We start from the raw sequence: 17,383 nt of genomic DNA on the forward strand, positions 1-17,383 counted from the left end.
CTCACGCCATTAAATTGTTCACCAAGGCGCAGTTTGCCTCTCTCTTTCTCTCTCCTCTCAGAAAATCCTACGACTCGTTAACACTCAGACATGACAGAGAAATGAATCTCAATCCTCACTCAGTCTTCACTCAAATTTCCCTCCATAACCACGTGTGGAAAAAAAAATAACTACAATAATCACGGAAACCATTATTATCACACTAACTACTCAACTACTCGGGGGGGTGATAACGTGTAGTTTAAGTTTCTCGGAGCTCGTTAAGACACATTCACACATCTTCATTCTGGGTAAAAATTAGTAACGTGACCCCCAAGGAATTCTCTACTCTCTAACCCGGGTCTAAGGAGAGTAACATCACTTCAATACACACACACACACGGTGATATTTTCAACGGTTACTATACACTAATGTCAACACTGGTCTTAAGTTAGTTCCTATGTATTGTAGGATCACAGTGAAAATAATTAAGGATATAAATGATTAAAAAGGAATTCAAGTTAGGGTTTCATGTTGGGGGAGGGAGGAGGCAGTTGACTACGACGAGGAAGGAGGAGGAAGGAAGAACTTGAAAATAACGGAGTAATATCTCTCTCTCTCTCTCTCTCTCTCTCTCTCTCTCTCTCCTTTGGCGCCACAGTGAACTAGGCCGTTGTGTACTTTGCCAACTTTTCGTATTTTTAAACCGATAGGGTATAATAATTAATAAGGTAATCCGTCAAGTAATATAGACAGGAAGGAAGACAACACGCCGTTAAATAAGACTCAGGACAGAGGTTAAGTTTGACGGAAATACCAACATCACCCATCTAAATGTATATAAGTAAGAGTCTTATGTTTACATCGTGAGCCTATAAGATAACTATTTCCGTGACAGCCGAGTTTAAGGGGGGTCAGAGGGGGAGGGGGCGCAGGGAGAGTGGAAGGTTTTTGGCGTGGTTACAGAGTCTAACGGGAGACCGACGTCAAGATGAGGTTAGATTACTAGCTTTCACTGTCACACACACACACACTGATCTAACTGATATGGTTTTTATATACACAAAAAACACCGGGAAAAAACTGAATCGGTGTTTTAGTCAAGGAAAAAAATTATCTACCTCCCCCATACCTGATCCAACTCCCTATACATCACAATAACTGTACGTCTATGATCACCAAACAACAAAAAACCAGCAGACCTTAACTAATCTTACGATCATTTTAAAGACCCGCTGCTGGCAAGGTGGTAGTAGTAGTGGCGTTGGTGTCTAAAGCCTCCATTAATGACGACACACACACACAACCCAGTTAAGCTTATTAATTTTAGCTTACGGAGAGGTAAAGTTAGCTTGGGGTGGGTAAAGTTAGCTTGCAGTGGGTAAAGTTAGTTTGGGGAGGGTTAAAGTTAGCTTGGGGAGGGTTAAAGTTAGCTTGGGGAGGGTTAAAGTTAGCTTGGGGAGGGTTAAAGTTAGCTTGGGGAGGGTTAAAGTTAGCTTGGGGAGAGTTAAAGTTAGCTTGGGGAGAGTTAAAGTTAGCTTGGGGAGGGTTAAAGTTAGCTTGGAGAGGGATAAAGTTAGCTTGGTTTATTTTTACCAGTAACTATAGTCAACCTAAACCACAAATAACAAAAATGGTACTAAAACAGACCATTTGAGTTAGTACTGACGGGTACCTGACAACCACTGCAGGAAGCTTATAGTTCACAGCTCCAGTGCGTGTTGCATGGTGTGGTTTGAGTAACAATAAGCCCAGATACTTGTTAACAAAATACGTGGTTTATTTTTGTTTAATCCCTAACTCTCCTTTTATCTGTTTAATTTAGGAGTCGGGAAGAATTATAAACCCTTATTTTCCTTACCGTTAATAGCGATAAGAAGAAAAGATAAGATATACAACGAATAGAAATACCAATAAAGGTTTAAACAGTGTTATATGATCAGACCCGGATACTAAGACATACAAGCTCATATATCCTTCCAAGTTAACAGAAAATAAACACAACTGTTTCATCACTAGTAAATACAAAGACATGAATCGGTGGTAATTGCTTCCACACACACACAGAACTATCACCTACACACGGTTAATTAGCTAAACTACCAATCTTTACTAGTCTTGTAAGGTCATACTCGTTACGTATTGTGGGTCGTTAAGGAAGGGACCCAACAAACCAGTGAGTAATGGCAAGTTTAAAGTTAATAAGAGTACTTAGTAAATATTACAAACTTATAGCCTAGGATACAGTACTGTAGTCAATACGTTACAGTAATAAGTGGTAATGTTATATAATCAACTAGTGAGATATATTCACAAGGTAGGAAACTATTATATTTTACTAAGAAACTAGAAATATCCTCCAGTAACTTGTTTTTCTGGCTGTAATTTAAGTATTTCTCGTTTACATATCAGTGTAATTATTATATAAGACAGACACACACACACACACATACATCCAGTAGTTATAGGTCAACACTTTACCTTGAGTTTAGTTGACACGTCTGGTTGGTATTCGCTGTAAGTCACCATTTAAACACTCCACGGATTGGCCGATTATTTGTTTTCCCGTTGCACACACACACACAAACAGTTCGGCAGAGACTAGAGTGAGAGAAGTCGTTTACCAGCAGCTCGCTCTAACAGTGAAAAGGCAACACCACCACAGTGAAATCCGAAAGGCACTTGTCTGGCGGCGACTTACCTAAAACACGTAAACACAAATCTCGGGATCGTGTTTTTCTTAGAATTCTTTTCCACAACTGCACATTATTCATACGTTAATATATATATATTTACCCCCAAAGAAGAAGAACAGTATCACACTCAATTTACGTGTTCTTTAGTTAAGGACACTTGGTAGAGGGGAGGAAGGGGGTTTATTAACACTATCAGCGTGCCACAGGGAAAAACACCACTAACTAACTGGCACTCACATACTCTCTAGTCGAGGGTTTGGGCACAACTGAGCGAGGTCGGCGCGTGGTTGGCTAAGTTGGGGGAGGGACGTACCCACCCTACCCCGCCAGTTTCACCAATCACAGCCCGTCTTAACTGCCGCCTGAAAGTTGTGAGCAGGGATTTAACACCATTATTCAAACAAATCCTCTTATTTCTCCCATACTTAACATCACGCTGATATCAACCTAATGCTAAACTCATGGTCATATACCCACGAATAGACTGAAATCATAAAATATTACATTAATTACCGGTACTTTATAGGAAATAGACTCAAAACCCCCACGTGTTCTGGAATAAGAGTTCACGCCTAACCCCCCACCACCACCACTTCCACTACCACCACTTGTACACACCAACTGAAGGGGGGGGGAGGGGGAGGGGGGGGAGCCAAGGAGGAAGGAAGGAAAAAGTGAAATAGTAATCCATTATCGATTAACAGCCACCAAATTGACGATAAAACACGTTATAAATTCGTCAAGATTACACACGCCATCCACAAAATGTTTATCACTTTACCATACGATTTTACAAGAAGATTAATAAACATATCCAACATAAATTTCTTGTAGTTTTTTTTTCTTCTCTTGAGTCTCCCGGGAAAAATGTGGTTCCGTTCCAAGTAAGTCACGGTTAGCGAGTCTTATGGTTCCTATTAGAATATAAAAACTAGTGAATACAATAATTTAATGAGACTCCCGTGACTTATTGGGTTCATATCTGAGTGTGTGTGTGTGTGTGTGTGTGTGTGTGTGTGTGTGTGTGTGTGTGTGTATACTCAGGTGTTTTACATGATTAACTTCAGGTATTTAAAGTTGTTATTACACTGATATTTAGGTTCATAAAGACATAATTAATAGACACGTTTCCCTCACACAAACACTCCATGCACTAAATTAATTCACTGTGCAACAATTTTTTGTTTATGTTAATTTTGAAATGTTTCTTTACTAATTTAGACATGCTGATTATGAATCTGCCATTGGTTTTGCCAAGCTATCAATATTTTATTGAAAATTTAAAAATATCACTCTTTTTCTCAATTTTAACGCAATTTTGGGGGATTTCTGTTAAAAGGCACAGCGATTTCAAATGCTGACTTCTCATCTTCTGAAGAGGCCGAGGATGTTGCCTTTAATGTAGCAGACTCAAACAACTCCCCACATTTTCCTAATCAACATGACTTAGCCAGGGATGTAGGTCTTACCGAGGAAAATGCTGAGGTTTTCACATCTCGTCTCAAGGAGTGGAATTTACTAGATCCTAGTTGAAAGATTAGTCCACACAGGAAAAGGCATCTAACTTTACACCTTTCTTCAAAGTTTTGGAACTCAATTTGCTGTGTTACCGCTCTGATGTCAATGGCCTCTTTGGCCAAATAGGCATCGAGTACAACCCTTCTGATTGGCGTCTGTTTATTGACAGCTCAACAAAAAGTCTTAACGCTGTGTTGCTTCACAATGGGACTACACTTCCATCAATTCCGGTAGGTCACTCAGTTCACATGAAGGAAGACTGAAAATGTATAGATGTTGTTGGACATGCTCAACTATACAAGAGACAATTGGGAAGTGTGTGGAGACTTCAAGATGATAGGTTTCCTGCTTGGACTACAAGGTGGCTATACCAAGTATTCCTGTATTCTCTGTCTATGGGATAGTAGAGCAGATGACAAACACTATGACAGAAGAGATTGGCATGTCGGAAGCGAATTAACTCCTGGTGCACACAATGTATGTCACAATGGTCTTATTCAAAGAGAGAAGATATTGCTGCCGTCACTTCACATAACGCTAGGGCTTGTGAAGCAGTTCATCAAAGCATTAAACCCAGAAAGTAACGCCTTTAAACACGTCCGCTTAATGTTCCCAAAATTGTCTGAGGCCAAAGTCAAAGGCGGCATCTTCATTGGACCACAAATTAGGCAGATGTTGGCATCTAAAGATGTAGAAGACAAAATGTCAACTGTTGAAAAAAATGCCTGGCAAGCATTTCGGCTTATAGTACATGGGTTTCTGGGCAACCACAAGTCTGAGAACTACAAAGAGCTGATGGAAAATTGAATTGTATGTTATAGAGAATTTGGCTGCAGAATGTCACTGAAGTTACACAAATTGCAATCACACTTGGACTTCTTCAGACCAAACTTGGGACACGTGAGTGAAGAGCATGGTGAACGGTTTCATCAGGACATACAAACTATGGAGAAGAGATATCAGGGGAGATGGGATGAAGCTATGATGGGTGACTACGTGTGGAGTTTGATTCGAGATGACCCTAAGGAACACAAAAGAAAATGCCGTTCAAGTGTTCATTTTTAGCATAGTTTATTGTTCAATTTCATTAGTAACAAAGTGTAGAAAAGGAATGTGTTGTTTATGCTTTCAATATAACATAAAATTGTGTTCTCGTTTCATTTATTTCATTACCATATGTGATGTACCGTATATCAATATTTCACCTTCTGATTTCTGGTTAAATTTCAGAGATGATATAAAAAATTAATTGCTAATTTCTGATAAAACTATTGATGCTGTAAAACAAACTAGAGTCATACTTGGAATCATCGTACTCGAAAACATATATTAAAAAGTTAAAAATTCAGATAAACACAACTTTCCCTAATTTTTTTTGTACAGTGATTCATTCACTGACCCACCAGCCCACTAAGAGAACTGAGAGAACTTGTAACCCACTAGCCCACTGAGAGAACATCAGAACTAACCCACCAGCCCACGAAGAGAACTTTATAACTAACCCACCAACCCACCAAGAGAACTGAGAGAGACCTTATAACCCACCAGCCCACGAAGAGAACTTTATAACTAACCCCACCCACTAAGAGAACTGAGAGACCTTATAACCCACTAGCCCACGAGAGAACATAGAACTAACCCACCAACCCACTAAGAGAACTTCATAACTAACCCATCAACCCACTAAGAGAACTGAGAGACCTTATAACCCACACCAACCCACCAAGAGAACTTTATAACCCACCAACCCACCAAGCGAACTTCAACCCCCCCATGTACACTGCAGGGTAGGTCTGGTCACTATGTATCAGGAGGAACAAAATATCACGCCTCGTTAAGTAATGATCTTGGCGCCAGCTGATAGATCATGCTTGTCTGTGACCAAAGCAGCCACCGGTAGACCTTCCTCTTGTCTCAGCTTGGACGTTGACAAATACAACAGACGTGACGGTGTGTGTGTGTGACTGCGTGCATGTTTGTGTGTGTGACTGGATGTATGATTAGCTGCATGCATGTGTGTGTGTGTGTGTAACTGCAAACAACTGTGTGTATGACTGACTGTTTGTGTGACTGTATATTCTGTATGTATGTGACTGTGTTTCTATATTCGTGTGACTGCATATGAGTATTGTGACAGTGTGTGTATATGTAAATGTGTGTACATCCGGCTGTGTGTGCGTACGTCCGGCTGTGTGTGTGTGTGTGTGTCTGTACATCCGGCTGTGTGTGTGGGGTGAGGACGGGCACCATGACTGTCACCGCCAGAGTCAACATCGGGATCATCGTCACACTGCGGCGGCTCTTGTGCTTCAGGATAATGGCGGCGAGTCGATTTGTATGCATCTGTCAAGAGTGCTGAGAGGAGGAGGAGGAGGAGGAGGCCCTGGGAGGAGGTATAGGAGGAGGAGGAGGAGGAGGAGGCCCTGGGAGGAGGCAGGAGGTATAGGAAGAAGGAGGAGGCCCTGGGAGGAGGTATGGAGGAGGAGGCCCTGAGGGAGGTATAGGAGAAGGAGGAGGAGGCCCTGGGAGGAGGTATAGGGAGGAGGAGGCCTGGGAGGAGGTATAGGAGAGGAGGAGGAGGCCCTGGGGGGAGGTAAGGAGGAGGAGGCCCTGTGAGGAGGTATAGGTGGGAGGAGGTATAGGAAGAGGAGGCCCTGGGAGGAGGTATAGGGAGAAGGAGGAGGAGGCCCTGGGAGGAGGTATAGGGAGGAGGCCCTGGGAGGAGGATGGGAGGAGGGGAGGAGGAGGAGGAGGAGTGGGAGGAGGTATAGGAGGAGGCCCTGGGAGGAGGGGGAGGAGGCCCTGGGAGGAGGTATAGGAGGAAGGAGGAGGAGGAGGCCCTGGGAGGAGGTATAGGAGAAGGAGGAGGAGGCCCTGGGAGGGGTAGGAGGAGGGGGAGGAGGAGGAGGAGGCCCTGGGAGGAGGTATAGAGGAGGCCCTGGGAGGAGGTATAAGAGGAGGAGGCCCTGGGAGGAGGAGGGCCTGGGAGGAGGTATAGGAAGAGGAGGCCCTGGGAGGAGGTATAGGAGAAGGAGGAGGAGGAGGCCCTGGGAGGAGGTATAGGGAGGAGGAGGGGAGGAGGTAGGAGGAAGGAGGAGGAGGAGGCCCTGGGAGGGAGGTATAGGAAGAGGAGGCCCTGGGAGGAGGTATAGAGGAGGAGGAGGAGGAGGCCCTGGGGAGGAGGATAGGAGGAGGAGGAGGAGGCCCTGGAGGAGGTATAGGAGGAGGAGGCCCTGGGAGGAGGTATAGGAGAAGGGAGGCCCCCTGGGAGGAGGTATAGGGAAGAGGAGGCCCTGGGGAGGAGGTATAGAGGAGGAGGAGGAGGAGGCCCTGGGAGGAGGTATAGAGGAGGAGGAGGAGGAGGCCCTAGGTGTGCTATAGCTGGTATTAAAGGACATATCTTATACCTGCTGTTATAGGTGTGTTATAGCTGGTGTTATAGCTGGTGTTATAGCTGTCTTAAAACTGGTGTTATAGACGTGTTATAGCTAGCATTATATCTACAACAAAACCCCAAACACCATCACCACCAACTAGCTACTAAGACAACCACAAAGCATTATAATTATAGACGACACAATCCTCCCGCCTCAAAGAAAAAACAAAGCAAAAAAGTATAAATGCCAGAATAAGTAACGAGCAAAGTGACAATCGCTTATCCACCCTCCTACGTGAGCAATGAATATATATATATATACTATAGCCTTCAGTGCGGAGTATGCGTCAAAATAATGGCGAATGTGCGAAAAATTTACATAAGAAAAAAAATATATATATATATGTTTTTGTTGTTGTTGGCGTCGGTGTTATTTTCAGTGTGTTGACGTGGTGATAATAAATTGTGTGGACGGCAGCGCGGGTCTCTCTGTCTATCTCTCTCTCCCTCACCTCATCAATGTTTTTTTTCTCTCTCTCTCTCACCACAAAACATCCGGATTTTCTTTTGAAGAGTTATTATCAGACAATCCCATCGATCGTATTATTATATTTGTTTTGAGTAAAGGGGATCCAATGCCTTTTTTATACCGAGAAGTGTACTGTATATAGTTTGGTTTGGGGTTCAATTCCCATTATCGATCGTCTTTTGTTTGTTTTGGTTCCTTTAAATACCGCCATTGACTGACTTTGTTTTTTAATCCTCTTCCAAAAGGTGTTATCGATACTCTTTTGTTTTTTGTGACGTTTATACACCTTATTGTCGATTACTTTGATTTATTTATATATTCATTTATTTAGTTTTGGTAGGAATATACACTAAACGCTCATGAATTATTATTATTATTATTATTATTATTATTATTATTATTATTATTATTATTATGAGGATGATGATGAGGAGATGATAAATGAAGGAGGAAGAATATAAAGAAAACAATAACGAAGTGGCATAAGTGTACAGGTGGGTGGCGGGGAGTGGCGGCTGAGGTTGAGTACAAGGAGGGTATGGCGGGCAGGGCGGGGCGGGGGGTGGCGGATAAGGTCAAGTGAGCGACTCTTTACCTAGTCGCCGCCAATCAAATTCCTTGTCGTGTTACCTGATGATGAGCTGACACAGTCGCGCCTCCCTCTTGCCCGCCGCCCGCCCTGTCACCACCCAGCCGCCACGCCACCCAGCTGTCCCACCACAGCCGCCACGCCACCCAGCCGCCACACCATGAAAGTGCCCATGCTATTCTTAAAAGCAATTGCTCTTCTGTGTGTGCGTGTGCGTGCGTGTGTGTGTGTGTGTGTGTCAGTCACTCAACACAACCCTCCCCTCCCCTTCTATCACCACCACCACCACTACGACCTCTATCACCTTTTGACCCGACCATGACCATCCCGACCGCCGACTCCCCGACCACCTGAGCTAAATCGTCATCGCCTCCTCGTTGAGCCATCAGATGGGCCAGGCAGGTGGACCAGGCCAGGCCAGGCCAGACCAGGCCAGACCAGACCAATATTTACTGAGTGTATCGCTCCATCAGGGACCACCGGCCAGCCTCTAAATGGTTAACTAAGATGCCTCCCGTTATACAAGAATACACAGGAATACAGAGGAATACAGTGGAATACAGAGGAATACAGTGGAATACAGAGGAATACAGTGGAATACACAGGAATACAGAAAGACAGAGGGAATACAGGAATACACAGGAATACAGAAATACAGAGGAATACAGAGGAATACAGAGGAATACAGAGATACAGAGAAATACACAGGAATACATAGAGATACAGACGAATACACGGGAATGTAGTGGAATACACAGGAATGCAGAATACAAAAGATTACAACAATTACATAAGATTAAAGAAAAATACAAAGAATTACAAAGGACTACTAAACATGATAAAGAAATAAAAAAAAACCGATCTAAAAATATGATAAAAAAATAATACAAATGTTCTTGTTTGTTTGTATTCTTTAGCTACAGCAAGAAGAAATGAAATGTAAAAGACAAATAAAAAAGAATTAAACGCAAAAACATAAACAAAACAACAACGACAACAAAATAATAATATAAATAATAATAATAATAATAATAATAATAAATTTTTTTTAATTATATAATAATAATATATGCCCCAATCAGCATTAGATTAGGTTAGTTTATGCTAGATTATGTTAGGTTGGGTTAGGTTAGTTAGAATATATAATAATCAGGTAAAATAAGCTTACGGGGGCCTATAATCCTCAGGTAATGCAAACAAACAAACAAACAGACTGAACTATAATTGGTTAGGTTAGGTTAGGTCTTGGACTCGGGTAAGGGAAAAAATAACGCTTATCGTCCCTGTGTTTGAGAATACGAGCCTTACGTCCAGATTGTGAGAGATTTAACAGGTAATATTATACAGGTAACTGGGGGTGGTAGGAGTGATGGGGGTGATGGGGAAGGGGTGATGGAAGGGTGGGGGGATGGGGTGAGTGAGGGGAGGGAGGAAAGGTGATGGGGTGAGAAGGGGTGTGAGGAGGTGAGAGGGTGAGTGGTGGAGGTGATGGGAGGGTGATGGGAGGGGTGATGGGAGGGTGATGGGAGGTGTGATGGGAGGGGATGGGGTGAGTGGGGTTGAAGAATGGGGAGGAGGTGTGGGGGGGAGGAGGCAAGTAAGAACGGGGTGAGTGAGAAGGGAAGCAAAGAAGGAAGGGTGATGGAGGGTGAGGAAGGGGGATAATGAAGGGTAAATAAGGAAGGGGGGAAAGTGAGGAAGGGGGAAGGAGGGTGATAAGGTGATAAGGAGAGGTATAAGTAAGTCTCACTACTAATTATACTCCATTATAACTTACGTGTTTAATTAACTAAAACAAGATCATTCCTTTAATCACCTAAGAATGTAAACAATTGAGTCACGAGTCATAAGAGAACTTGATGGTCTCTCTCTGTCTGTCTGTCTCTGTCTCTCTCTCTCTGTCTGTCTCTCTCTCTGTCTACTCTCTCTCTCTCTCTCTCAGACCAACCTGACAGCCGCTACATGTAAACAACCATATACTTAACTATCCTTTCTCACGGTAGTTTAGTGGTTGTTTGTGGTTGTTTGTGGTTGTTTATGGTTGTTTATGGTTGTTTATGGTTGTTTATGGTTGTTTATGGTTGTTTATGGTGTTGTATGATGAGTTTACTTTTGTTGTGTGTATTTTTATAGTATAGTGACAGTGTTTGGTTTACCTGAAGATTAAACACCGTAATTAATCTTCCTAATGCTATACCTGCAGGGTTTAAGTTAGGTTAGGTACACGTACACACATACAACCACACACACACACACAAACAAACGCACACACACACCCATACACTTACCTTCACACACACACACAAACAAACACACACACACACATACACTTACCTTCACACACACACACACACACACACACACACACACACACACACACAAACAAACACACACACACACACACAAACACCATAAATACCACCCACAGACAGACAGACACACAAAACAAACAAGGCTGACGTGAGAAAGAGACCATGTTACTTGACTCCGTATTACATTATTATCAGCAACAACCTGTCCTCTTAATACCTTGAGCCTGCTTGTATTGTCTTAGCCTGGGAGAGTTAGGGGGAGTTATGGGATTAGGGGGGAGTTGGGGAGAGTTATGGAGGTGGGGGGTGAGGGGGAGAGTTAAGGGGAGAGTTAAGGAGGATTAGGGGGAGAGTTAAGGGGAGTTATGGGAGAGTTAGGGGGAGAGTTAAGGGGAGGGGATTATGGGAAGTTAGGGAGTTATGGGAGAGTTGAGAGAGTTAGGGGAGAGTTAAGGGAGAGTTATGGGAAAGCTTTGTGAGACACTGATTGGAGGAGAGGAGGGAAGGACGGTAGAGGAAGGAAGAATAGAAGGAAGGGTTGGAAGGGGTGAGGGAGGGAGGAAGGAAGGGGTAAGTGATGGACGGTAAAGGGAGGGAAGGAGGGAAGGATGTAGAACAGAAGGGATGGACAGAACACAGTATTTGAGGAGGTGGTAGTAGGAAAGGAGGGAAGGGAGGGTAGGAGGAGAAGGGGAAGGGAGTGATAGGAGGGGAGTTGTGGGAGAGACGGAGGGAGTGAAGGGGAATTGAGAGAGGAAAGAGAGGGAGGAGTGAAGGAGGAATTGAGAGAGAAGAGAGGAGGGGAGTGAAGGGAATTGAGAGAGAGAGGAGAGTGGAGGGAGGGAATTGAGAGAGAAAGAGAGGGAGGGAGTTGAGTGGAGGGAGGGCCAACAGTGTTTACATCTGGACAGACCATGGGAAGGGTCACCTATCACCCCACTCCTGCTGCTGCCTCTTGTACCGTACACGTGTTACCCTGATGGTGCCTGGTGCTGTGTCCTGTGCTGTTGAGGGGTTATTGCTGCTGTGTTTGTTGTAGTATTTGTTCTTGCTTTGTTGTTGTCTGTGCTGTCTGCCGTTGCTCTGTCTGTCGTTGTGTCGTCTGCTTTACTTCCACTGATGCTTTGTCTGTCTGCCGCCGTGTCTGCTACTTCTGGACGCTGGCGGATTATCACTCGTTCCTCTCCGTCTCTCCCGTCTTTCTGTGTGTGTGTGTGTGTGTGTGTGTGTGTGTGTGTCAGAGGACGAGATCGATCAAGGGTAAGGTCAAGGTGAGCCTCGAAACCGGCATTCAAGTAGGACTCGTTCATGAAGGATTATGCATCTTGCTAGAAAACTCTCAACTACCGGTGTGTGTGTGTGTGTGTGTGTGTGTGTGTGTGTGTGTGTGTGTGTGTGTGTGTGTGTGTGTGTGTGTGTGTGTCAAGGTCATGGGGTCATTATCATAGTTCGGATGGTGTTGTTATGGTCAGGTCATGTGGGTGACCTTTAACCTGGGGGTACTGTAGAAGTATGGCAGTAATACTATGGACCACCTGAACATCAAACTCCCCTAACTAACCTAAACTATAACCTAAACCTAACCAAACCTAGGCAGCCAGTAACACCCTCGTCGTTCTGGTGTTCCTCAGGTAGTCAGTCATCTCCAGGTAAACCACAGCATGGATGCTGGCAGGTGGTGAGAGAGCCACCACCACCACCACCAGAAGCTGTATCGTTGGGTCTTGTACCACACAAAGCAAGTCTCAGAGCCAGGAGGGAGGGGAGGAGAAGTTTGTGATAGGTAATGCTCTGTGTGTGTGTGTGTGTGTGTGTGTGTGTGTGTGTGTGTGTGTGTGTGTGTGTGTGTGTGTGTGTGTGTGTGTGTGTGTGTGTGTGTGTGTGTTGTTGTCCGTCTCTAGATGAGTATGGGTGAAGGAGGCTATTTCTTTTTCTTTATTTCATTTATTTCCTTCCTTTTCTTCTTTCCTTCTTCTTCTTTCTTTCCTTCATTTCTTCCTTCCTTCCTCCTACCATCATCACCACCTCCTCCCCCCCCCTCACCTACCTGTCACTGGGTTATGTTTATCTCTGTTTACCCATCCTCCCCCCTAACCCCCACCACACAGACACCTCTAACCTTGCTGCCAGACCCCTCTACCCTCCCCAACACATCTGACCCATCCCCACCACACACATACACACCTCTACCTCTAGTGGGCGGGCTAGTGGACAGGCGGGCGGGATAGTGGGCGGGGTAGTAGGGTGGGCGGGGTGGGCGGAAGAAAATGTTTAGTCCAGACGATGAAAATCCTGCCCAGATGCCCTCCTGTGACGTCACGCGCGTGCCCCTCTGTAAACTGTGTTACCGGGGGAGGGCAAAGGGGTGTATAACGTGATGATTAAGGAAGATAGGAAGGAAGGAAGGAAGGAAGGGAAGGAAGGAAGGAAGGAACAAAGGAAGGAAGGGAGGGAGGGAAGGAAGGAAGGGAAGGAAGGAAGGAGGAGGGAAGGAAGGAAGGAACAAAGGAAGGAAGGGGAAGGAGGAGGAAGGAAGGAAGGAAGGAAGGATGGGGAAGGGAAGGAAGGGAAGGGAAGGAAGGAAGGGAAGGAAGAGGGAAGGAAGGGAAGGAAGGGAGGGAGGGGGGGAAGGAAGGAGGGGGGGAAGGAGGAAGAGTAAGGGGGAGGGGAGAGAAAGGGGAAACAGGAGGAAGAGGAAGAGGGACGGGTAGGAGAAAGGAGAAGAAGATGAGAAAGAAGGAAGGAAGGAAGGAAGGAAAGAAGAGGAGGGGGAGAAAAGAGGAGATCAGAAAGAAGGAAGGAAAGAAGTAAGGAAAGAAGGACAAGGTAATAACTCTCAAAGGGTCAAAAAGAGACGAGAGTTATGGCCAGGTGTGGGAGTAAATATACGACGCACAGGTGAGTTAATTAGTCTTGCTTACCTGTTCTCTCTAGACGATTAAATTCATCAGTGGGGAGATGAAGGGAGAGAGAGAGAGAGAGAGAGAGAGAGAGAGAGAGAGAGAGAGAGAGAGAGAGAGAGAGAGAGAGAGAGAGAGAGAGAGAGAGAGAGAGAGAGAGAGAGCCGTCACCCATCCATTCTTTGAACCTGAAGAAGAAGAAGAAGAAGATGATGATGATGATGATGATGATGAGGATGATGATGATGATGATGATGAGAAGAAGAAGAAGAAGAAGAAGAAGAAGAAGAAGAAGAAGAAGAAGAAGAAGAAGAAGAAGAAGAAGAAGAAGAAGAAGAAGAAGAAGAAGAAGAAGAAGAAGAAGAAGAGAAGAAGAAGAAGAAGAAGATGATGATGATGATGTGATGATGATGAGTGATGATGATGATGATGTGATGATGATGATGATGATATGATGATGATGAAGAAGAGAAGAAGAAGAAGAAGAAGAGAAGAAGAAGAAGAAGAAGAAGAAGAAGAAGAAGAAGAAGAAGAAGAAGAAGAAGAAGAAGAAGAAGAAGGAAGAAGAAGAAGAAGATGATGATGATGTGATGTGATGATGATGATGATGATGAAGAAGAAGAGAAGAAGAAGAAGAAGAAGAAGAAGAAGAGAAGAAGAGAAGAGAAGAAGAAGAAGAAGAAGAAGAAGAAGAAGAAGAAGAAGAAGATCATCCAGTCCCTAGTAATTAATCATCACCGCTTCCGACGTGAGTGAGGTGGGTGGCTGGCTGTTGACTGGCTCCCAACACTCGCTACATACCTGCGGTGACCGGGGGTTCGAACCTAGAATATCGTTGGCAAGAATCACTTCTCCCTTTCCTTTCCTCCCTTCCTTCTTCTCTTCCTTTCCTTTCCCTTCCCTTCCTTATCTTCCCCTTTCTCTCCTTCCTTCACCTCCTTCCCTTCCCTCCTTCCTTCTTCCCCCATTCCTTCCAACTCCCTTTCATTTCTTCCTTCCACCCTGATCCCTTCCTCATTACCTTATCTTCCTTCTACTCCTCTTCCTCCCTCCCTTCCTTCCCTCTTCCTCTTCCTCCTTCCTTTCCCCTTCCTCCACACGTCATTAAATGTATCTGCTATCTTCCTCTGAATTATAGAGGGAAGCAGTGATAACTTCTTCCCTCCACGTGACATGATGGAGGGAGGGAGGAGGGAATAATGAGTAGGTGATTCTCTCCCTTCCCTCCCCCCATCATTCATACCCGCCACCATCACCTCCATTCAAGAAAGCCTCATCACCCCTTCCTCTCAATCATGTCTCCCTGTTCCCCTCCTCCTCCTCCTCCCTCCTTCAATCATCTCCCCACCCTCAATCCACCATCTCTCCCCAATCACCCTCCTTCAACCACCCTTCCCATCTCTTCCTCCACCGGCCTCCACTATCACCACCCCATATCTCCCCAACCCATTTTCGCCCCCCTCTTCACGGACAGAAGGCGGGGGGGTCACGTTCATTGGCTTACTTCCTGCTCCATGACGACTTCGTACGGTTGGACAAACCACAGGACCTTTTGAGAATAATGACGACCAGTTTCAACTCAACCTAACTAAACCTAACGTAACCTAACCAAACCTAACGTAACCTAACCAAACCTAACGTAACCTAACCAAACCTAACGTAACCTAACCCAACCAAACCTAACGTAACCTAACCAAACAACCTAACCAAACCTAGTAACCTAACCAACCAACGTAACCTAACCAAACCCAAGTAACCCAACCAACCATCAACCAAACCTACCCCAACCTACCCAACGTACCCTAAGCCAAACCTAACTATATACTTCCGGCCAACAGTATTCACCAGAGACCAACTTTTTTTTAAACGTTCAACCCATTAGCGGTTTTGGTCCGATGTTCTGACTGCGGGCAAATATTTTCTTAGTACACGTCTATGATACTGTGTCGAGCTGTGGGAGAGGATGGAGGAGGGATGGAGGAGGCAGGAGAGGGAGGGAAGGAAGGAGAGGGAGGAGGAGGAAGGAACTTGTGACAAAATATTTTCTTAGTTGACTCGTATGATACTGTGGTGAGCAGGAGGCACGTGGAGGAAGGGGAGAGGGAGGAGGGAACCAGTTAATGAATGTTGAGGGAGAGAGGAAAGGGGGAAGGAAGGAAGGATGGAAGGAAGAAAAGAAGGAAGGAAGACGACCCAAAGAAACACGTCAAGAATGAAGGAAAGAATAGGAAGGAAGGAAGGAAGGAAGGAAATAAGGAAACAAGGAAAGAAGTGAAAAAAACATGAATGGAGGGAAGAAATGAATGAATGAAGAAAGAAAGAAACAAATGAACATATAGAAAGACAGAGAATGAAATGTCCTGGAGGTGAAAGAAGGAAGAATAAAGTTGAAGGAGAAAGAAGGAAAAGGAACACTTGAGGAGGGTCACAGGTCAAGGGTAAAGGGAAAAAACAGTCCCTCCACCACCACTCCTCCCTCCTCTTCCTGCCTTCCCTCCTTCCACACGTGTCCACTTTGTCCCTCCCTCCTCCTCCATAGACGAGAGAGAGAGAGAGAGAGAGAGAGAGAGAGAGAGTGATGAAAGAAGAACCACAGGAATGAAGGAAGGAAGGGGGGAGGAAAGAATGGAAGGAGGGAGAAAGTAATGAAGAATGGAAGGAACGAAGAATGAAGGAGGAAGAAGGAATGAAGGCAAGAGGTAGGAATGAAGGAGTGAAGGGGGGAGGAAGGACAGGAGAGAAAATGAAGGAAGAATGGAAGAAACGAAGAATGAAGGAGGGAAGAATGAAGGCAAGAGGAAGGAATGAAGGCAAGAGGAAAGAATGAAGGAATGAAGGGGGGAGGAAGGAAAGAGGGGAGAGAAAATGAAGGAAGATAAAAAGGGATGAACGACGGAAGTGTGTAGGCGTAGTACGGGAGTGAGACACGTGTGGCCATCACTCATCGTAGTGAGGTGTAACACACACACACACACACACTCTCTCTCTCTCTCTCTCTCTCTCTCTCTCTAGTTTATCTCACTTTCTCTCTCTCTCTCTCTCTCTAGTTTATCTCACTTTCTCTCTCTCTCTCGTTTATCTCACTTTCTCTCTTTCGGCAGGTAGTAGGTAGTAGGCAGCTACCAAACAGGGAGGTACTACCGCCTGGGAAGATATTGGAAGCATAATGTGTTGTCTAATGGTAGACCCTGCTGCCATATGGCATCACGAAACTTGTGACCAAGTCCCAGGTTGCTGATCTGACTTTCTGCCTCATTTACACACAATTGCAGGGTCTCAATTGTTTCTCTTACTTTGACAACACAACATACATAATGTATATCGTTTCTCACTCTTTGTGGTTATCAGCATATACTTGGATCAAGCGTTTACAGCGCCCAACAGGGAAGCATGCTAAGTTGATGCTTGCCTTTATGTCTCATGAGTCAAGAGCGTAGAAGCCTGAAGAGTCAGTGGTTTATGTCTAAGCAAGTTATTGGAAGA

General features: G+C 44.7%; 1 protein-coding gene across 3 annotated transcripts in view; it reads right to left on the reverse strand.

Moving 5' to 3' along the window:
* LOC121877401 (fibroblast growth factor receptor 4-like) overlaps positions 1–2,931 on the reverse strand; it is an 80,257-nt gene extending 77,326 nt beyond the window's left edge. For all 3 annotated transcript variants that reach the window (XM_042383148.1, XM_042383147.1, XM_042383149.1), the window contains exon 1: positions 2,462–2,931. The gene's annotated coding sequence lies outside the window, so the exon portion shown is untranslated. The remainder of the gene's footprint in view (positions 1–2,461) is intronic.
* Positions 2,932–17,383: the final 14,452 nt, after the last annotated feature.

Source organism: Homarus americanus, unplaced genomic scaffold, assembly GCF_018991925.1.
Source record: "Homarus americanus isolate GMGI-L3 unplaced genomic scaffold, GMGI_Hamer_2.0 scaffold367, whole genome shotgun sequence".
NCBI classification, from domain to species: Eukaryota; Metazoa; Arthropoda; class Malacostraca; order Decapoda; family Nephropidae; genus Homarus; species Homarus americanus.